Below are 8,360 nucleotides of genomic sequence, written 5' to 3'. Positions count from 1 at the left end.
AAACAGAGGTTCTGTAACTGACCTACATTTCCCCAGCTAGTGAGTGGCAGGAGGGGCTTTAAGCCAAAAATGCTGCTTTCAGGTGCCATTATTTCATTTAGTCCTCGGAGTGTCTCTAGGATTCCTGGAGAATGGGAATACTAACAATGCGTATCTCACAGGGCTGTTGTGACAGTCACGTAAGTCAGGGAAGTAAACATATAAGAGATTACCTGGCACACAATAACAGCACACATGCTGGCTTTGTTTATCTTAATGTTTGTTTGTGTCTTTGTTTCCTAATAAAGTGTCGAGGGGGTGGGTGGAGGGGGAGAGTAGTGAAAAAGGGACGATGCACCTCATGGTGCATGGAACCGAAACAATACAAGTTCAAATCTTGACTCTGCCACGTAATTGTTGCACCACCTGTTTAAAGCCATGTACAATTAACGTTGTCATATCTACCACATAGTATTTTTCTATCACTGGGCTGTGACTTCCAGATCGTGTGGGCATGGGAACGAAACCACCTTATCATTAAATGTTTTGCTATCAACAAACACCATATGCTTGTGCAAATCAATCAACAACAATTTGTTTAAAAATTTTAATAACACAAAACCTACCTCATAGGATGGTTTTCAAGACACAATTAATGCTCAGTGAAGCCTAGCACTTGGTAAGTGCTTAATAATAATAGCTAATAATTAGAGCTTACTGAGCAGATGCCATGGGCCAGCACGTTCCACATAGTATCTCATCTGGTGTCTTGTCAACCCTATGAGGCAGGTACTGTTAATTGCTCCATTTTACAGTTGAGGAAACTGAGGCACAGAGGTTAAGCAACTTGTCTGAGGTCAAACATCTAGCAGGGAAGGCTAATTTCACATGAGACTGAGCACATTCTGTAGAGGAGAAGAGGAAGGGCAGAACATAAGGACACTTGGATTGAGCTGAAACAAAACCCCTGTCCTTTGTAAACCCAATTTTGGGTGATTTCCAACTTGAGGGGTATGTGGCATTTCCTGATATGTATAAGAAGCTACTTCTGCAGCCCATGGGTTCCAAGGTCACTTTTAAATGGGTTGTTTTGATGACCTTCAGTGCAGAGGAAATGGTACTTCTATAACATTGTCTTTAAAGGAGCATTGTGTTTTAGAAACTACAGGAAGAAAATTACCTGAGGATAATGATTGAAAATAATTGTGCTCTGATGGACTAAATCTGGGATTGGCTAGTCATCACATTAGTCAACCCTGTTCTGTTGGTTTTAACTGGCTGGAATTCCTTTAGAAGGATTTCAGCAAAGATCGACATGTTTGATTAGCAATGTCTGCTGTGGGTGAGGGAAGGATGACAGAGGCATGTGTGACATGAATTATTGACCCTGCCTTATTTATATGCTTTGAAGAGTTACTCTAGGAGGGCAGTTACACTTCCCTTTGTCAAAGTTTTTGGGACACACCTCATGGGTGTCTCCATAAATCATGCACAATTACACATTTGAACAAAGAAGTGTTGCTGTGTCATTTATCATTGAACTGCTACTGTGTGACCAGGCCTTTCTCCAGATTCTCCAGTAATTATCCAGGAGAAGAAACAAAGGCTCAGAGAGGTGAACTAATTTGCTCAAAGTTGCACAGCACCTAGTGCAATGTCTGACACCTAGTAGGCAACTAATAAGTTATGTGTTAATTGATCAGATAGTAAGTGATCTACTGTGATTTAAGCCTAGCTTTTAAGCTTTGAGATGAATGCCTATTCTATGGCTCAGTTGCTGCCTCTGCAGAGGGCCTCATTCTGTACTAGATGTTCTGCTGCATATAGAAATAAGTAGTGATCTGAATGCTCAAGGAATCTACAATCTTATTTCCTCCCTCTTGTCTTTATCAACCCTCAGAGAAGATTCCAAATCTTCTGGAAAGAGAAAGAAAGGGTCACTGCATTTTATTTGGTTACAAAGCACTAAATGGTAAATTGCCTTTATGTTTTGAATTGCTGGCACCATCAGATTTATTATGAATACAACTGCATCTTTTTGGGGTAATAGCCATTTTTATCTTGCTGATACAGAAAAAGGAAATACAGCCCAGACAGCAGCCTGACAAAAGGCTCGGTAGCAGTCCTGAGGCTCATGGCGCCTAGAGAAAGCCACCATGTCTCTCTGGACCCATTTCCTCCTTAAGAAATTATGGTCGATCTGTGTCTTGGTAACCACAGCAGGGGACAGTTAAGGAAACCTAATAAAAAGTCTCAAGGCAAACCTAAAGTTCTGTGCAAAAGCAGAATAATGAGAATACTGCATGAGAAATTCGCTTTGTGTTAGCAATAAATCCCTTCTGTTTGTTCAGCCCTTAAAGGCCTCTCAAATCTAGCGTCTCACGTGATCATCACAATAAACCTGGAGGCTGGTGAGCCGGTAGTAGCAGGGCCTCGGGGAAGTGAAGTGACTTGCCAAAAATCACACAGGCTAAAGAGGAGTAGAACCAGACCCCCCAGTACAAATCTAGCCGGGTCCCAATTGTATCACTGCATGACTGTGCTGAGGAGAAAGAAGGTTAGAAGCCCCTCCTAACAAAGAAAATGTTTGTTGAATGAATGCAAGCGACTGGGTAAGATGGTGAGTGAATAAACTCCCTTAATCCTTTCCAGCGGTGATTTTACCGAGTGTCAAGAGCCTTAAAAATGTAAATTTCTTCTGATCCCATTCTTTCCCCTTCTTAAGAATTTATCCCAAGGAAATAATCAGATAAGATGTAAAGATGTGGTATTTAGGCATTCATATTATTATTTATGAAAGCCAAAAAAATTGTATATAATCTAAATATCCAGCAGTAGGACACTGCTTTAAATAAATGAATAGATAAATAAATAAATTACGACATTCCCGCATTCTGGGTATTAAAACAATGTCTTTGATGAATACAAAGAAAAATGTGCTTAGCTATAGGGATGTTTATTGCAGCTTTCTTTACAAGAGCAAAAAGAATATAAACCTAAATATCTAACAACAAAGGTTTGGATTTGTAAATACACCAGAATACAATAGAGTTTCTTTTTATTTTTTTGTTGGGGGGGGGATGGATTTTTGCTCATCGCCCAGGCTGGAGTGTAATGGCACGATCTTGGCTCACTGTAACCCTTACCTCCTGGGTTCAAGAGATTCTCCTGCCTCAGCCTCCCAAGTAGTTGGGATTACAGGCATGTTCCACCACGCCTGGCTAATTTTTTTGTATTTAGTAGAGACAGGGTTTCGCCATGTTGGCCAGGCTGGTCTTGAACTCCTGACTTCAAATGATCTGCCCACCTCGGCCTCCCAAAGTGCTGAGATTATAGGCGTGAGCCACCGCGCCAGGCTAGGTTTTCTTAAAGCAACGATGTAGCTGCATATTTATAGACAGGAAAAGATTCATAATGCAAATTAAGTGGGTGAAGTAAGGAAGAGAATATGTGTAACATGATATCTCTCACTCTGTATATCTGCAAGGATATATTGGAAAATGTTAACAGGGATTATCTCTGGATGATAGGGGTATATTTTTAAACAGTGATAATTAGAATAATTCTTATTATAGGTGTTACTATTCATTGTGCTCTATGAGCTATGTATGTGTCTATGCTAGGTTCACAGACCTGCATGCATTCCGAACACAGTGCAGCTCCATGAAGCAGGTATTACTGCATGATTAGGACTTCAATCTTGGGGTTGACCTGGGAAGAATGATGGAGAAGAAACAGGAAGGTGCATAAACTTTGACAAATACCCACTCTGTGCCAGACACCTAATGGACATCATCACACTGAATCTTGCACTAATTATTCAGGAAAAAAAATTACCTCCCATTCATACGTGTGAAAATTGGAGCTCAGAGAGGTTGAACAACTTGCTCCAGGCCACTCAGCTTGCAAATGGGACCCATCTGATTCCAAAATGCACATACTCTCCACCTTGCTCTATTGCCAGGTGTGTCTACTTCTCATAATCAACGAGGCCATGGCCAAATCCACCGACAAGCAAAGATTGCAGGAGTTTTGAGGGGCTTTTTATCATCTAGTTCAGCCTAACCTTACAGTGAAGCTGGAGGCAGAGTCCGGGACCTTCTTATACTTGCTCCAAGCTCTGCTTCTGTCCTGTGGGATAGTAGTGATCCCCATCCCTGCCTGGCTTTGGAAATAGATACATGGAAGTCATACCAACTTTACATAGCTGTGAAACTGACTCTAGACCTCCATTTTGCAAGTTGCTTCCCCTCTTGATGTCTCAGTTTCCTTACTCATAAAGTGGAGTTAATAGTAACACTCACCTTTATGGGGTTTTCAAAGGTTAGAAATAATATTTGCAAAACACCTGGCACAGAGTAGGCACTCATCATTTAAAGAGGGCTTCTTCTGTTTTGTTTGCTCATCCTGAAAATATAGGAGTGATAACAGGAAGGGAATATATACTCTTAGTGAAGCAAGTGACACAGGCTAGACCAATATGCATGCATTTTGGAGCCCCAAGGAAAAGCGCCTCAGGTTTTCTCTGTCAAATTAAAATCAGTTCCACCTTAAAATTCCCCTCTGCAAACATTTGGAAAGATGGTATTTAATTGATCATAACATCCTCAGACTCTCAGGCAGGCTCTTTGCTCCTCTTGCTCATCACCGCTGATTACTCAAGGTATTTTTATGTAAACAGAAAATGGCTCCTGCATAATTAGACCCATCCACCTCCACACTCCCTGCTCTTTCTTTGCTTCTAGCCTCTTGGAGCCGCCCAGCCACCTCTGAGCCTAATCAGCAGAAGATCTATGCATCTGCCGAGCTCTGAAGGTTCCAAGAGGGCTGTAGAGGGGCCACAGATACTGACTGCAGAGGCTGTCATCTGGGGCTGTAAAGGCTGCTGAGAAAAACACATAGCCCTGCAACTTCGATTTTTCCCTCTTGGCTCCCTCCAGTACATCCCCCTATTCCCAGTGCCCTGTGCTACCTGTTGCACACATCAGGAAGACATTCTTTTTCCAAACTTAGCAGCCCTGTCTCCCATCCCTGACTTTCTGTTAGCCAACTCCAGACAGGAAAGGGTTAATCTTAAAATAACCAAATCTGTATATATGGATGACATCTACTTAATGTGTGCCTTCCATGGTAGCTTCCTGGGTACATGCAGGACTGGAATTCTTCGTTTCCATCCTGTTCTTCCTGCACGCCCTCCACCCCCCCAACCCTCATAGACCACATCATAGCTCTCAATGACATCACTGAAGGCAGGGAGTGTATCGTATCACATTGTCTTCTCCATCTCCCATGTTCGGCATACTTCTGAGAGTTAGTAGTGCTCTGTTTAGGAACTTCAGGTTCATCCGAGAAGACGTGGGAATGCTGAGAAGTAAGTCCACAGAGGTAAGTAAAGTTAGAGCGTTGAAAGGTTTGGACTTTATCGTACAGGCACTGAGGAGTTTTAAGGGTGAAATAATCAGATTTGTGTTTCAGGAAGCTCACTTTGGCTGCCAAGTGGAGAGCAGACGAAGGGGAATAGGAAGACTATTAGAAGGCTGTTCAAATAATTCCAGAGACCTGCAGCCTGAACTAGGGGGTGGGAGCTTTCCTTCATCCCCCCACAAGGTTTTTGCAGCCACATGTGCCTACTCCAGGCAGATGCTGTTGGGAGGTGCAGTTGGTACCCAGCCCGCACTCCCTATGCCTTAATTGTCTGTGGCAGTTCTTGGATGCTCTGATGATTTCCAATATGCTGTGATGCTTTCCAGTGTCTCCCAGCCTAAGGGTGTCCTTGCACCATGGTAATGTGCTTGGTACCTCTCAGAGCAGGTAGGAGACACCAGAGGAGTGACACCTCATGAGTGTTCCTCAATCCTTGAGGACAAGTACCCCAGCTTCCTTGACCCTTGGAGGGACAATTCTGAAGCATATTCTGCATTGTCTACTAGAAGTATCCTGAAGGATTGATTAAACCCTGGCAGTCCACAGGGAGTGACCAGCTCATTAAGATGTCCTTGATTGCCATCTTCCATTCTCTGTCTGACTTCCCCACTCCCTCACAGTGCTTCTTGGGATCACTCCCCAAAAAAACTCTTTGCACCCAAATCCTTGTCTCAGAGTCTGTTTTAAAAACGAACCCAAATTAAGACAGTAGCATTTTACCATAATTTCGTATTACATGAATGGATAAATATGTACACATTTTCATTCATTCATTCATTCATTCACTCATTCATGCTATCCCTTGTGACTTGACTTTTTAGCATCAACAATTCCTTTAAGAATGGCACATTTGCTTTCTGGGGCACTAAGTCCTGCTCAAACTTGTTCAGGCACAGCATTTAGTCAGTGACACTATTGCCATGCATGGAGCCCAGATATCAAAATGAGGCATGGAAATGCACTGGTTTTAAATGTCTAAAGTCAAGGTGCAAGGGGTTATGAGAAAATGGAACGTCCACGTCAGCAGGTGCCACCTTCTGGCTCTCTCAGTAATATTAAGAGGACCCAGCAGTGGGCAAATGTAAGGGACCCCTTGGAGGTGCTGTCACTTAAGCTTCCTTTGCCTGGGAGAGTGTACATGAATTGTCCAAAAAGAGTAAACTTGATGGCTGGTGGAGAGTTCATATTGTTTTTTTTTTTTCTTAGAAAATATTCTGGTCTTAGAAAAAAGAAAGTGACCTCAAATTACCTCAACTGTAGTGGCAAAGGACTGCTCTGTATTTAAAGTTTATTGTGAAAATTTGGAGGGCTGGGATAGGAACCTGCCAGTCATGAGTAAACCCATGGTTTTCGACCAGGTGTGACTTTGCTTCCAGGGGACACTTGACAATGTCTAGAGAAATTTCTGGTTGTTACAACTTGTGTGTGTGGCGAGGGGTGTTACTGGCATCTCAGGAGTAGAGGCCAGGGATGCTGCTCAGCATCCACAGAGCTGCTAGATTATCTCGTCCCAAAGGTCAACAGTGCTGACATTGAGAAACCCTGCTTTAGAGGAATCACTTAGCCTAGCTTCTATTCTCCCCTCTGGGCTTGGGGAGGGAACGACCTGAATCATGGGGCATATCTGGGGATTCCAGCATGGGGCAGTAGAGGACGGTATAAATCCCCGTGCCTGCCTTTGCTTGGGGGTAAAGTGGTAGTGGTGAAACGGGAAAAGTTCCCTAATCTCCCTCTCGGGGTGTGCGATGGGGGCGTGGCTCACTTCTTCAGTGCCCCACAGCTTAAGTCCCTAGAGGGAGCACGCAGACGGGCAGGTTGTGGGGACCGCGGGCTCCGACCCCACAGCAGCATCTAGGGTTGAGTATTCATAGCTCCCGAAGCCCCAGTGGGCGTGTGGTACAATGTGCTCCTTCAGCGTAGCCGTCCACAGGCGGCTTGTGTTAATCAGCTCAGTTAGACCCTCTGCCCTATCACAAGGACAGAGGGCTTTCTGTACCCTGGGTTCTTGCCCCAGTGTCCTGGACAAATCAGATCACACGTGGGCTTGGATGATGGGTACAAGGTTTTACTGGGTGAAGATAGCTCCCAGCAGGTGGATGGGGAGCCAGCAGGGGATGGAGTGGAAAGGTGATCTTTCCGGGATGCTCAGCAGCCGGACTCTCCTCCGACCTCCCCCAGCTGAATTCTGCGTTGTCCCACCGTAGATGGCCTGCCGGCGTCTACTGGTGTCTGCTTCTGCCAGTGTTCCTCTCAACATCCAGCTGTTTGTGTCTGTGTCTGCTAGGGTCTCGAGGTTTTTATAGGCACGGGAGGAGGGTGTGGCAGGTCAGAGTGGTCTTGGAGAATGCACCTTTTGGGCGCGAAAACAGGAGTGCCTGTCCTCACCTAGGTCCGTGGGCACAGGCCCAAGGGTGAAGCCTTTGCCAGGGACCCTGCCCTTCTTTACCCAGCACTTCCCGGCCCCAACTCCCATATCAGTGTTGGGAACACAGGGTCATTGGCATTGCTAAGGGCCTTATTCACGTTGGTCTCAACAACGGGATGGTTTAAAAGCAACCAAAGCTTATTTAAAAAGGAAACTTGATATCATTACCATAAATAAAAAATAAAACAGAGTCACTCGCCTTAATTAGAAGGTAATCACAAAATAAATCCAATGAAAGTAATAAAATATTATTGAATACAGGGGAGTTGAGCAGGCTGGAAATCAGGAAGCCTTAGGAGAGTCCCATTACCTCTCCGGGCTTCGATTTGCTCAGCTATCAAATGAGATTTGTTTAAAATAGTGTTTCTCAAAGAGTGGCAAGGGCAGTACATTTTGTGCAAAGGAGATAATTTGTGGTTGTGTGCAGAGGCAGCATTAAATAACAATGAAATACTTGGTGAGAAATTGATCCCTTTTTTCAATTTTCTTTTAATCCCTCCAAACGTAACAAGGAGAAAGTCTCAGTTGGGGT

Source organism: Macaca thibetana, chromosome 11 (assembly GCF_024542745.1).
Source record: "Macaca thibetana thibetana isolate TM-01 chromosome 11, ASM2454274v1, whole genome shotgun sequence".
In the NCBI taxonomy this organism is placed as follows: domain Eukaryota; kingdom Metazoa; phylum Chordata; class Mammalia; order Primates; family Cercopithecidae; genus Macaca; species Macaca thibetana.
This window is presented reverse-complemented; position numbering follows the sequence as displayed.